We start from the raw sequence: 13,697 nt of genomic DNA, 5'->3' as shown, positions 1-13,697 counted from the left end.
GGAAATGGATTTAAAATGGTTGGCCACTGGGAGATCCCACTTCTGGCAGACGGAGTGTAGATGCTCGGCGAAGCGGTCTTCCAATCTGTGTCGGGTCTCACCGATATACAAGAGGCCACACCAGGAGCACCGGACACAGTATATGATCCCAACAGACTCACAGGAGAATTGTTGCATCACCTGGAAGGACTGTTTGGGGCTCTGAATGGTAGTGAGGGAGGAGGTGTAGGGGCAGGTATAGCACTTGTACTGCTTGCAAGGATAAACAGCAGGAGGGAGATCAGTGGGGCGGGATGACAGACAAGGGAGTCCTGCAGGGAGCGATCCCTGTGGACAGCTGAAAGTGAGGGGGGGGGGGGGGGGGGGGAAGGATGTTCTTGGTGATGTCCAGTTGGAGATGGTGGAAGTTTCGGAGAATTATGTGCCAGACATGGAGACTGGTGGGGTGGTAGGTGAGGACAAGAGGAACCCTATCCCTGCAGCGTGGTGGGAGATGGGGTAAGAGCAGGCATGCGTGAAATGGAAGAGATGCAGTTGAGGGCAATGTTGATGGTGGAAGAAGGGAAGCCCCTTTCTTTGAAAAAGGAGGAAATCTCCTTCATTCTGGAAATGAAAGCCTCATCCTGAGAGCAGACGTGGCAGAGACAGAGGAATTGAGAGAAGGGGATGGCATTTTTACAAGTAGCAGGTATAGTCCGTTGGTTTATAATAGACATCGGTGAATAAGCTGTCTCCAGAGATAGAGACAGTGGGATCGAGAAAGGGAAGGGAATGTCAGAAATGGACCAGGTGAATTTGAGGGCAGGTTGGAAGTTGGAGGCAAAGTGAATGAAATCAACGAGTTCAGCACAGGTGCAGGAAGCAGCACCGATGCAGTCGTCGATGTAGCGTAGGAAAAGTGTGGGACGGTCACCACTGTAGGCTTGGAACAGTCTGTTCCACGTAACTGACAAACAAGCAGGCATAGTTGGAACCCATGCGAGAAAAGAAAATTGAATTACAGTAAGTATATATATGTACATTAAATCGTTAAATAAGTAGTGCTAAAACAGAAATTTTAAAAAGTAGTGAGGTTCAATGGTTCAATTTCCATTTAGAAATCGGAGAGCAGAGGGAAAGAAGCTGTTCCTGAATCGCTGAGTGTGTGCCTTCAGGCTTCTGTACCTCCTTCCTGATGGCAACAGTGAGAAAAGGACATGCCCTGGATGCTGGAAGTCCTTAATAATGGATACTGCCTTTTTGAGTCATCGCTCCTTGAAGATGTTTTGGATACTGCGGAGGCTAGTACCCTTGATGGAGCTGACTAAATTTACAACTCTTTGTAATTTATAGAACCAGTGCTCTATAAATGTTTATCACCTTTTTTTAAATACTCCCTTCCTCTACTAATAAGGCTAGGGGTTCTGAACTTGCAATGGGTATTTAGAGAGTTACCTGTTCTGGGGCCTCCTTTAAAATGATGCCACTTGCTAAGTTTTTCTCACCAAAATGTATCACCTCACACGTCAATATTCGATTTCATGGATTGTGCAGCAGAACAGAAGGTCATTTCACACCAGCTTGGCATCCAGAATGCCTACATACATTAATGCTTCTTACCTCTACATCTTTCCTGCTTAGTAACTCTAGCCATCTATTCTTGGAAACATCCTAGTGAAGGTCTCTCCATTGCTGCCATTTGCTTTCTGTAGTTCAACAACCGTAACTGTAAACAGTTCAGTCACTAACTGAACAGCCTAAGTTCAGTTATAGTCCCAAAAACTGCAATATTTTGCCCTGACTCAAAAAAAATTAGTCCTTGAGAATGGAAGAAATAAAGCAAGAGTTGGCTCTGCATTTTCTCAGATGATTCACCATTCAGTGAAATCTTGGTTAGTCTTTTGCTTCAGCACCAACTTTATTGACTGACCAGGATAGACAGGAACGTGGATACAGTCAGAGCAGCCGTGTTAAATGCTGGATTGGTCTTGAAGGACAGATTGGACTAAATTATTTATACTTATGACAAATAACCTGATGATTTTAAATATCAGTGGGTATACATCATTAGGTGTTTAAGATGATATGGTATGTCATCAAACTCTAGTAAATTTCTACAGATGTACCATGAAGACCATTCTAACTGCTCGCATCACTGCCTGGTATGGAGGGTCCACTGCACAGGGATGAAATAAAGCTGCAAAGCATTGTTTACACAGACAGCTCCATCATGGGCACTGGCCTCCCCAGCATTAAGGGCACCTTCAAAAGGTGATGCCTCAAAAAGGCAGCATCCACCCTTAAGGACACCCACCACCCTGGGCTTGTCTGTTCTTATTACTACCATCAGGGACGAGGTACAGGCAGCTGAAGGCGCACACTTAACATTTTAGAAACAGCTTCTTCCACTCAGCCATCAGATTTCTGAATGAACAATGAACGAACCCATCAACACTATCTATTTTTGTAATTTATAGTGTTTTTAAGGATTGTATTGCTGCCGTAAGACAACAAATTTCAATGACATGCAGTATGTTAATTTTGATAAATGTGATTCTGATAGCATTTAGCATTAATGATGCAGTTTCCCTGACTGTACAGTGACATGCCACTTCAGTAATACACTGGAGAGTTGTAGATCCTGCTTATTTCTGAAAGACTGTATGTTTGTGTTCACAACATTTGCAATTCCCCCTCATCAACCAATCAGCAACTGGCTCGTTCTGGGTGAATTTTCAGCTCTGAGTGGCACCAAACTTTTTTTTGAACAAGCTATTACTGGTAACTGTTCTGTGGGCCATAACACATACAAAATGTATGTTTTCCATAAAAGTCATTCTCAACAAGATCTCAGAAACATCGCTAGTTCATAAAAACCATTACTGAAGTGGATTATGCCTGTTCTTACCATACAGTGCATGGACGTGAAGTTTCTGGGTCTGGGACTCCACTTCTGGTGTGTGCTTTCCTGAGAACAGAGGGAATTCAACATCAAGCTACTCACATCAAAGTTTAGCAGTGGAGCTAAACTTTAGATTTTTCCAATGCCTGTTACATTTTCACTTCTATGTCAACTTAAATATTTATTTTTCAGTCCAATTCCACTCTCCTTTTATGTACACAATCTGGTGCTCTTTTTCACTTTCACTCTATGTATAAATTACTACACCGGTCTGATCACAGTCTCTCCACCCCATTTACCAGCTTGCACCCTCCTATCTGTGCACCATTTAACGGCTCAGTCTAACTTGTCCCATTCCCTACTTGCTCTATACAGGTTTAATATTTCAGTTGTAACACTCTCCCTGCAGCCTTTAATACCCCAATTCCAGTCTCCTTTCACTCTATAGGCTATAATATCCAAAACTTCCCCCCCCCCTCAATATTGTATGTTTTCTGTACCTGCTATGGTATAAATGTCCACCTGAATCAGTCCACTTTTCTCACACCAAGTACACTTTAATGCACCACCCAGTCCCATCACCATCTCTCACCCTTTAAACCATCTTTGGTTTTACCAGCTGTCCTCTCACTTTCAGTCCTTTACTAGGACGTCATCATCTTCATGATCATGTGCCGTGCCAAATGATATCAGCAACCATGGTCTTTCCATGACTATGAATGCTCTTGGTAATTGAAGTGGTTTGCTATTGTCTTTCTGCACAGTGTCTTAACAAGACGGGTGATCTCAGACATTATCAAAACTCTTCAGAGATTGTCTACCTGGCGACAGTGGTCCATAACCAGGACTCTAGCTGCTCCCATGGCATCACACAACCCTGATATCGGGGGGTGGGGGCCTAAGCAGGTGTCACACCCTCACCCAAGGGTGACTGAAGGAAGGAGTGCCTTATACCTCCTTTGGTAGAGACATATCTCCAACCTGCCAACCATTTAATAGTCTGTTAAGTCTAAAAGCATCCTTCATCACAGACCGCACCCTTTAATATCCCACCCAATCTAATCCCAATCCCTGCCTCTCCCTTAACGTTTACTTCAGATGGTGAATATTATCCATTCCTTCACTTCCTACAAGAAAGGTTTTATTCATATGAGTGGGTTTTTTAAAATCTTGCTTTAGTGATAAAGCAACCCCTCAGCTCATCTAGCTGAGATTTCTGTTTTCTGATCCCTGCTGAAAGCTGTCGTCAGCCACCCCTCAGCTCATCTAGCTGAGATTTCTGTTTTCTGATCCCTGCCGAAAGCTGTCGTCAGCCACTAAGTGGAGCCTTCGGTAAGTTTTGTTTTCCCATAATGGTCTGCTTACCATAAAACATGGATAACAACACCCCTTCAACATTTTTCTCAATGGTATCATTGGTATAAACCAGTACCAGGTCACCGTCCTTTGAAGTATCTGGAATAAGGAATTTTGGATTGCATAATTAGAAATATTGCAAGAATGATAGTATCTTTTTATTGAAGTACTACCAAAAATGAGTAATTATATCTTCACTGTCACTCTAGCTATGATGTGATAAGGTTGGTTCAGGGCAATTGAAGAATGGGATTGGAAGAATTTGAATGAGATACAGCTGGGTCAGATCACAGATTGAGAGTTCAGAGAGGGAGGTACACAGTGGAGAGAAAACTTGATCCACAGGAGGAAAATTGATGGAACCAGCGTGCACCGGAGTTGGTAGAGGGAGTACGAGTGTGCTGGAAGGAAGATGCATGCAGAATCTTGTGGCAGGGGCCTGGAAGATGGAACACCAGAAAATGATGGAGGGAGCACGGGCAGAGCAGGAACGATGGTGGAGGGAGCAGAGGTATATTGGAGGATTAATGCAAGGTGAGCAAAGGGGAACAAGTATGAAAAAGGGAGAAAGGGGGTGGCATACGGGATGGTGAGGAATGACAGACAGCAGGCTGAAGGGCAAAGGAAGTAAAGATACAGGCAGCAAAGTGTGTCAATGTAAAGGAGCAGCCCCTGAATGGTGTGAAAATCTCCATTCTCCGCACTGATCATACTCTGCCAATGTGTAGGCACCAGGCCTGCACGAACTGCATTTCAACCAACACTTAAATTGAACAGATGATATTGAAGTGTAAAGGCACCCACTCAACAGTTCAGGAACCACTTCTTCCCCTCCGCCATCCAATTTCTGAATGGACATTTACCCCATGAACAGTACCTCACTACTTTTTTTATTTCTATTTTGCTCCACTTATTTAACTATTTTATATAAGTGTGTGTATAGTAATTCACTGTTTTTTCTCTATTATTACATATTGCATTGTACTACTGCTGCTAAGTCAACAAATCTCATGACATATGCTGGTGATATTAAACCTGATTCTGATTTATCAAATGTAAAATTAATTGAGCGGGTGGCCAAGTCCTCACAACAAGTTTACTGGATTTTCATGGCACAGAAGGAGGGCATTTAATCCACTGAGTCTGTCCTATTTCTCACTCTTTCCTGGTAGCTCTGCAAATTCCTTTCCCTCAAGTTCCTGTCCAGTTTGCAAACCCTGAATAATTTGTTTTCACTCTCCTTACAAACAGCGAGTTCCCGATTACACCTGCCTTCCAAATAGAAAACATTTTCCTCACTTTCCCCTAGTATCTTTTCCGGAAGTGTTAACTCCTGTTCCTTAACCATCCAATAACAGAATTAGCTTCATATTAATGATAAATTATCTGTACTTACACCCAGTGGAATAGTAAAGGGCAAAAGTAATCTGGACATGGCAGGTAACATTTTATCCCTGTATAAAGCAAAAGTCAGGGAAAAGATGGAACAAAGTTCCTTGGATTCTAGAGTTGTTTCCATGGATGGAAGTGTAGGGACTGACAGATGCCTTATCTGCCTTCTTTCCCAGCCAATCCACTTGTGTTGCCACTTTCAGGGATCTGTGGACTTGCATGTCAATGTTCTTCAGTACGTCAATGTACTTGAGGGTCCTGCCATTTACTGTGTACTTTCTTCTAATATTTGTCCTTCCTAAATGCATCATCTCACACTCATCCAAATTAAACTCCATCTGTAATTTCTCCACCCAAATTTCCAACTGATTGTACCCTTCTGTACCCTTTTGACATCTTTCCTCATGATCCACAACTCCATCAATTTTCATGTTGCCGGGAAACATCTATTTGGAGTATTGATGTCAATTTTCATGGCTGCTTGTTAGGAGATGAATCTCAAGGTTGTATAATATACATACTTTGATAATAAATGTAGTTTGATCTTTGAAATAGGCTCACCTTTTTGAACTTCTCCCAATTCTTTGTCATGTTTTGCCATTTCTCTAGAACGTGGATCGCTGGCACACATTATCTCACCTGTATTAATTATAAATGATGGTTTTAGATTTGCTTAACATTACTTTCCCCCCATTATTGTCATTCCTTACGTCTGGACTGACAATGTGAACCAGCCTTTCCTAGATACATTTTTTTTTTTTGCTTCCAGTGCAGGTTGGCATCCATTGCAAAGCATTTTTATTCATTAGAAATGTAGGTATATCCTCAGCCCAAAAAATGCACATTATTCAGAGCTGGTGAGACCATGAGAGGCAAAGCATCCCCTAGACATAAACCAACCCCTCTCACATTCCAGAGCATGGGCCTGTAAGTGAATCAGATGAAGGCAATGTCTGGAACGTTATCCACAACATTGTCATCAAGGTCTTTAATAGAGTGCTGCTTCAGCAGAGTACAAGGGGTTAGAATAAAGAAGAGGGAAAGCTTGGGTCTCGATCTTCTGGCTCACAGCGATCTCACACTTCTAGCCAATTTAGTTTTCCCCTTGTGTATATGATTCAAGTCTTTCATGATTATGTATTATAGTTGCTGAAGATCCTCTCCGCTTGTATTGTTACATTCAGGAGGTCTACTAGATTTACTGGATAAAATACTACATTCTATTTTGTTTACTTGAATCATTCCTCGTTACTGCTCAGCTCTTTATTATAATGAACAGAACCATAGCAAAGTTTAAAACAGAATTTGGCCATACATTCCATGTGCTGATGGGGGAATAAAGAAAGTTACCCAGCCTAGTCAAACCTTCCAGAACTCATGATGCTTCAAATTTTCTATAATCTTTTTAAGCAGAGAGTTTCAGAGCTTGGGACGAAGCAATTCATAAGTCTCTTCACTCTAGTTTTAGACTCTCATTCCCTGGAAAATAAAATTTCTCCCATTCACCCTGTCTGTGCCCTTTATTACTTTTACCTATCTTTATAATGTCACTCTTCAGTCTCCTGTACTCCATGAAAGAGTCCCAGTCCCAGTTATCTTCCATCTGGGCAATGTGTAACCTGTGGGATTCAACATATAGTCGAATGCTTTATATTTTCCCCCTGTTTGTATCTGAAATGACCATTTCTGCCTACCATCATATTGATTCAGCTTTTTTGCTTCCTTTCTCATATAGCCTGTTTTGCTGGCCATGTCCCAAAGCCTTACCATAAGAAATTCATTTTACAGACGATGAAATTTAATCTGATCTTAAATGTCACAAAGTTATCCTTTTTAAAGAATATCTTAATTTGTCACATGTACATTAGCATGCATATTGGCAAACATCCTGTCAGAGGGCATTTCCCCACCCCCCCCACCCCACCCCTTTTTCTTCTACCTAAATTAACTAATTTTCTCTCTTTCTTGGACTGAATGAAGGGTCCTGCACCTGAAACAACAACTGTTTCTTTCCAAAGATGTTTCCACTATGTTCTATTTTAATTAGGAAAGGTTAGAACGTTGACCTCAACTGCAAAGGGAATTGGAATATAAAAACCGGGAAGTTTTCATGGATCTTTTCCAAGCACTGTTGAGACCAAACATGGAGTACTTAATGAAGTTTCAGTTTCTATATTCAAACAAGAATGTACCTGCATGGTTAATACTGTTTGATTGCTGTGAGGAAGGGGTTAATGTTGAGCAGCTTGGGCCTATGTTCCAATGAGTGTAGAGGAATGAAAAATAAACTTATTGAAGTGTAATATTCTGAGAGGATGATTCCACCAGTAGGGATATCGGGGCAGTAGATCCTCAATAAGCGGCCACTCAGTCAAGATGGAATTGAGCAGCGATTTCTCTGAGGGTCATAACGCTCTGGAATCCTCTGTTAACTGAACTCTTCCACATGGCAAGGTCCATGAGCTGTGTGCCATATTGTACATTTCTTCCTCCTACCCCCTCGTTTTCAGCCAATCTCTGCTCTGTCATGGAAAGTGTATTCATTGGGCTGAGGCAAAGTTCTGAGCTGAAAAGTGTTTGCTAGCTCAGCTGATTATTCAGCCTCACCTACCCAACCTTGGCTTACACGGGATGACAGACCACTGTTCTCAAACCCCAGCCTCTTAAGATGACTTGGATCTATTTACCAGCATCATCTTTTTGGAAGTGGGTCGTGAGCTAGTTGACTACAACTAAATGGGAGCTTTGATTTCATAATAACGTCGGTCAGGCTAACCTGACCCCACTAGTTTGGGCGACAGAAATCCAGGGTTGAGAGTCAATATTCAGTCACCTTTTCCCTTCTCGTCTCCTTCAAGCTGCCAGAGAATCTGGTTCAACATGTTCAGGGGTGCATCCTTTGTCACAGGAGAAATCGTGAAACGCAGTGCTGGAAATTGAAAACAGTTGTAAAGCAGACGAGAAAGGGCAATGTAGACGGTAAGAATTCATAGGTCTGGGGATTACCTTCAGAACAAACTTGCTCATTATTACAGTCTGATGTCAACAGAGGAGTCACTTATCTTGGAATGACCTTACCTTGACATAAAATTTCCATTGTTCTTATATCTTATCTACTTTTTCCCCTTGTCACCGCTCCCCTGCTTGTGCTGTGTATACGTAGAGGGAAGGAAGGCTTTTACAGTGGCGAGCTTCAGTGTCTGTGTGCTATGTAAACTGTGGAGCTTGAGTGAACAATGTGGATGTAGGCCTTCGTGTGGTATGTTCTAACTGGAACGCTGTTAGGCTGGTAACCAGGTGTGAGTTCATTAGAGTTTACTTTGGGCTGCAGTTCATGTTTTGGGCCAATTTGAACTGGTTCCAGACTTTCTCTCCCTGGTACTAACTCTGCGGAGACTCCCTGTATCTCTCTGATACACAGGTTCACTACTACTAACTATTACTTCTACCATCACTATGACCACCACCATTTCAGTGCTACAGATCTATCTCTCTCTTCCCTGCTGCAGGAAAAGTGAGGGAGAGGGTGGAAAAGAGACATGCTGATTGACATACCGCAGTGCTTGCTGATATCCTGCAATACAAGCTTGAGCATTACTTCAGTGTAACCTCTCCTGTCTATGGGCTTCTGGGGCTCCCGCAGCCTGTCACCTGCAAAAACATCACCAGATTCACCTGATTATTGCCAAACCAACCAGGAGACACATTTGAGCAGAGCGTACTCATAGAATTATCTGACCAATCCACTATCAGTCGATATTACCAACAGTAAGTGAAAATCGAAAGAACATCAGTAATCCGAAAAATTCTGAAAATGCTTTGCAGGTCAGGTAGTATCTGTTCAAAGAGAAACCGAGTAAACATTTCAGATCAAAGACTTTGTCAGAACTGAAAATGATAAAGCAGGTTAGTTTTAAGTTGCAGAGAGGGGTGCAGTGGATCTAAATGGCAAAAGTAAAATCTCTGATAGGGTGAATTCATTGTAGCTCTTTCTCTGACCACAGCTTCTGCCCAACCTGTATTTTCTATTTTAATTTAAGAAAAATGGTGTTGACTGATTACTACAGAAATTATCATAGAAATTTACAATTTCATAGTACAAAATCAGTGAATAGAGTCACCAGAAGAACCATCCATAAGGTTGTTTGATTATAGCAGAACTGACCAATAGAATCAGCCGAAGATTGGCATCAATAAACAGAAACAATGACCGTTTCAGAATTGGTGAATAAAATCAACGGATTATATAAAGCTAATGATTAGAATTATTGATAACTTCCCCAAGATGTTGTCAGTGGGTGACTTGGCAATGGTAAAGCTGTTGAATGTTAGGGGTAGGTGGCTAAATTCCCTCATGTTGGAATTGCCCTGTAATTTAGACCATAAGACACAGGAGCAGAATTAGGCTATCTGGCCCATCAGATCTGCCATTCAATCATGGCTCATCCTTTTTATTTCTATCTCCTCCTCAACCCCAGTTCCGGGCCTTCTCCCCGTAACGTTTGCACCATGAAATTAAACAAAGGTAATTTTCCACTTACTTGCCCAAACCCAAATATTTTGTAGGTTTTGCTGCAAGTATGAGTCACTTCCCTTGAAGAATGGGATGTAAATGGAACTGAATAGTCTGCCATTAGTCGCTATTTCTGACATGCTAAAACACATTATTGATGAAATAGCTAAATCTAATTGGACCCAGCATCCTATCCTGAGCAACTCCTACGGGAAGTTCTGGGACTGTGATGATTGACCTTCCATTCAGCTTTCTTTGTGACAGGTATTTATTTATATATTAGTTGGTCCTCATCTGTGAGGGATTGATTCTGGGACCCCTCGCGGATACCAAAAAACATGGATGCTGAAGTCCCTTATTCAACCTGTCTCAATGCAGTGGACCTTAGGACCCAGCAGAACCCCAGACCTTATTTAACCTGTCTCAGTGCAGTGGACATTAGGACCCGGTGGTGGAGCTCTGAATCCGCAGTGTTTCTGTTCACGGAAATAATCACAATCACGATTGAAAATAAAGTGGAAATTATAAAGCGATCGGAAAAAGCTGAAACACCATCGGTCATTGTAAAAGCGTTAGGGTACATCGGTCAACGATGAGAACAATTTTAAAGGATAAAGTGAGAAAGGCCCTGCCCCAGTGAAAGCTACAATTATTACTAAGCAACGCAGTGGTTTAGTTATTGGATTTTGGGGTTTTGAGTTTTTGATCCTCCACATCAACCTGACACAGATGGAGAGCGCACATATATATATACACATATATACACATACATATACATATACACACACACTATATACTATAGTAAATATATCCACTATATACTATACTAAGACAAACATTTGACTAACTGAAGCTAAATAATACCAGATGTACCTGTTCTGACTTACTTTGTAAGAGAACCTCCGATTTTTTTCGATCCCGATCCACAATAACTAATGCACATCCTCCCATATACTTTAAATCATCTCTAGATTACTTATAATGCCCAATACAATGTAAATGCTAGGTAAAATAGTTGTTATACTGCATTGTTTAGGGAATAATGACAAGAAAAAAAAAGTCCGCATATGCTCGAACAACAAGTGCTGGAAGAGCACTTGCTTTCTCGATTCGCGGTTGGTTGAATTCACGGATGCGGAACTCGCAGATAAGGGGGGCCGACTGTTTATTTATTTATTTAGTGATACAGTGTGGAATAGGTTCTTCTGGTCCAACGAGATAAACTGACCAGCAACCCACCTATTTAACAATTGCATAATTTATAATGCCGAATTAACCTACTAACCAGTATGTCTTTTGACTATGGGAAGAAATTATTTTAGTTTTCCCACACTACAGAATGAAGCAGCTGGAGGTCCTTGTTAGGGGAATGGAAATGTAGAAGGTCAGTAGCTTTAAATTCCTTGATGTCAACATAAGATGCATCACAAAGAAGGCACAACAGGACCTCTACTTTCTCTACAAAGCTTGCGTAGATTTGGCATGTCACCAAAAACTCCAACTATCTTCTGTAGATGCACAGTAGGGAGCATTCTAACTGGTTACATTATGGAAACACCAATGTCCAGGAACTGAAAATGCTACAGAAAGTGATGGGTACTGCTTAGTGCATCACAGGCAAAGCTTTCCCCAGCATTGAGTACATTTACCATAAGAAAGTAGCAACCATCATCAAAGACCCTCACCATCCAGGCCATGGCCTCTTCTTGCTACTGTCATCAGGAACGTTCAGGAACATTTATCCTTTGCAACTATCAGACTCCTGAACCAATGTGGATAACTTGATTCACCACTACTCTGAACTAATTCTACAAGCTACAGATTCACTTGCAAGGGCTCTTTACAACTCATGGTCTCAGTTTTGTTATTATTTACACATTGTCTTTTGCACATTGGTTGTTTGTTAGCCTTAATTTATGTATAAGTTTTCACAAAATTCTATTCTGCTATTTTCTCCTGTAAATGTCAGATCCATCTATTTGCACCTTCTGCTTTTTTTTTTCCACTTTCTCAACTCTGATAAAGGGTCTTTGACCTGAAATGTTAACAGTTTCTCTTTCCAAGGATGCTGAATAGTTCCAGTATTCTTTTTCAGATTTTAAATATTTGCATTTTTTCCCCCATTTTAAATCATAGGAATTGTAGTCAGTTCTGTCATAATAAGGTGGGTGTTGGGAGCAGACCCAAAAGCAAGACACAGACACTGAACTACCAGGAACAGAACTAGGCATGAGAAGGAAACAAGGGAAGTGAGGAAGAAAGGACGCTGGACACGACACAGGCCCCGAATAAGACAAGGATTCTGGACCTGGGCCAAGACTTGACGAGGATAGCGGAACCAGGACAAGGAACTGGGAACTAAGAGCCTGGGCTTGGACTCCAAGCCAGAGACTGGACAGGGACCCAGAACCTGGGTCTTGACTCAGGCTCGAACTCCAGAACCAGGCGAGGACAAGACGTGGCTACAGGACAAGGAGAGGCACAGGACTGGACGTGAGACTCCTGGACAGGACAAGGGAATCACAGCACCAGGCTGGGCAAGGTACATCAACAAGACAAGAACACAGAGCCGTGGCTTGGTCAGAACAAAAACCTTGGACGTGACGGATACTGGACAAGACCCTGAAGCCTTGACTTGGTCAAGGAACAGACATGAACACGGAGCCTTGATCGAGGAAGAACAGGAACACAGAGCCAAGGGAGAGACAGGAACATGGAACACAAAGCCACGACCCCTCCTTGGATACAGGACACAGGGCCAGGACTCATTACACAGAACACTGAACACAACAAGACAGTTCCCAACACTAGGTAGCAGCAAAACAGCTGGACCTTCCTAACAGAGGCTTGGACACAAAGAGACAGGCTGCAGGGCAGGGCAGGGCTCCAGGCATAGGCTAGAGGGCAGGGCAGGGTTCCAGGCACAGGGAAGGAAGGGAACAGTCCAGCCTCAGGGTAACAGTACTGACAGCCTGACTTACCCAACAGAGGCAAGGACCGGGAGGGACAGATCCCACCATATGATAACAGCAAGGACAGGCTGACTTACCCCACAGAGGTGAGGACAGGATACCAACAGGACAAAACCCACACAGAGGCAAGGACAGGATATTGACAAGACAAAGCAACAACGAGCCTTGAACCCAGGGCCACTTATATTCCCGGCCCCAAGACAAGAATCAGGTGCCAACAATTAAGCCCCAAATGAGACAAGGGAATGCCAGAAGACCCGGGGTCTGGAGTCTGCGGACCGGACCGTGAGCCGGAACACGGACTTCACGGACCGGACCATGACAAGTTCTTGAGTGAAATTGTTCAGAGTGAAAGTGCCAAGGCCTTTTCTTGCCCCTTAACCTTTGCTGTAATGAGCATTCTCAGCCCTTGCTCGATCTCACATGGAGTGAATAGAATTCCATGATCAGGAAGAACCAGATTTTCAGCACTTCTGGTCAAACGTAGACACACAAGCTTCAGTCTTGACTTACACAGTCAAGGTTCAATTACTATATGATCATGTGATTACAGAAGATTTGACCACCAGGAATGTCAATGTAC

The 13,697-nt window shown here is 42.5% G+C and overlaps 1 long non-coding RNA gene across 1 annotated transcript; it reads right to left on the bottom strand.

Moving 5' to 3' along the window:
* Positions 1-8,458: 8,458 nt before the first annotated feature.
* Positions 8,459-13,257, bottom strand: LOC140737732 (uncharacterized). The gene is made up of 3 exons (XR_012101244.1): positions 13,192-13,257; positions 9,185-9,280; positions 8,459-8,558 (listed from the first exon to the last, which is right to left on the bottom strand). It is a non-coding gene; the product is annotated as an uncharacterized lncRNA (long non-coding RNA).
* Positions 13,258-13,697: the final 440 nt, after the last annotated feature.

Source organism: Hemitrygon akajei, chromosome 2, assembly GCF_048418815.1.
Source record: "Hemitrygon akajei chromosome 2, sHemAka1.3, whole genome shotgun sequence".
NCBI classification, from domain to species: Eukaryota; Metazoa; Chordata; class Chondrichthyes; order Myliobatiformes; family Dasyatidae; genus Hemitrygon; species Hemitrygon akajei.
Note: the sequence above shows the minus strand (reverse complement) of the source record. Positions and strands in the feature narration are given on the sequence as shown.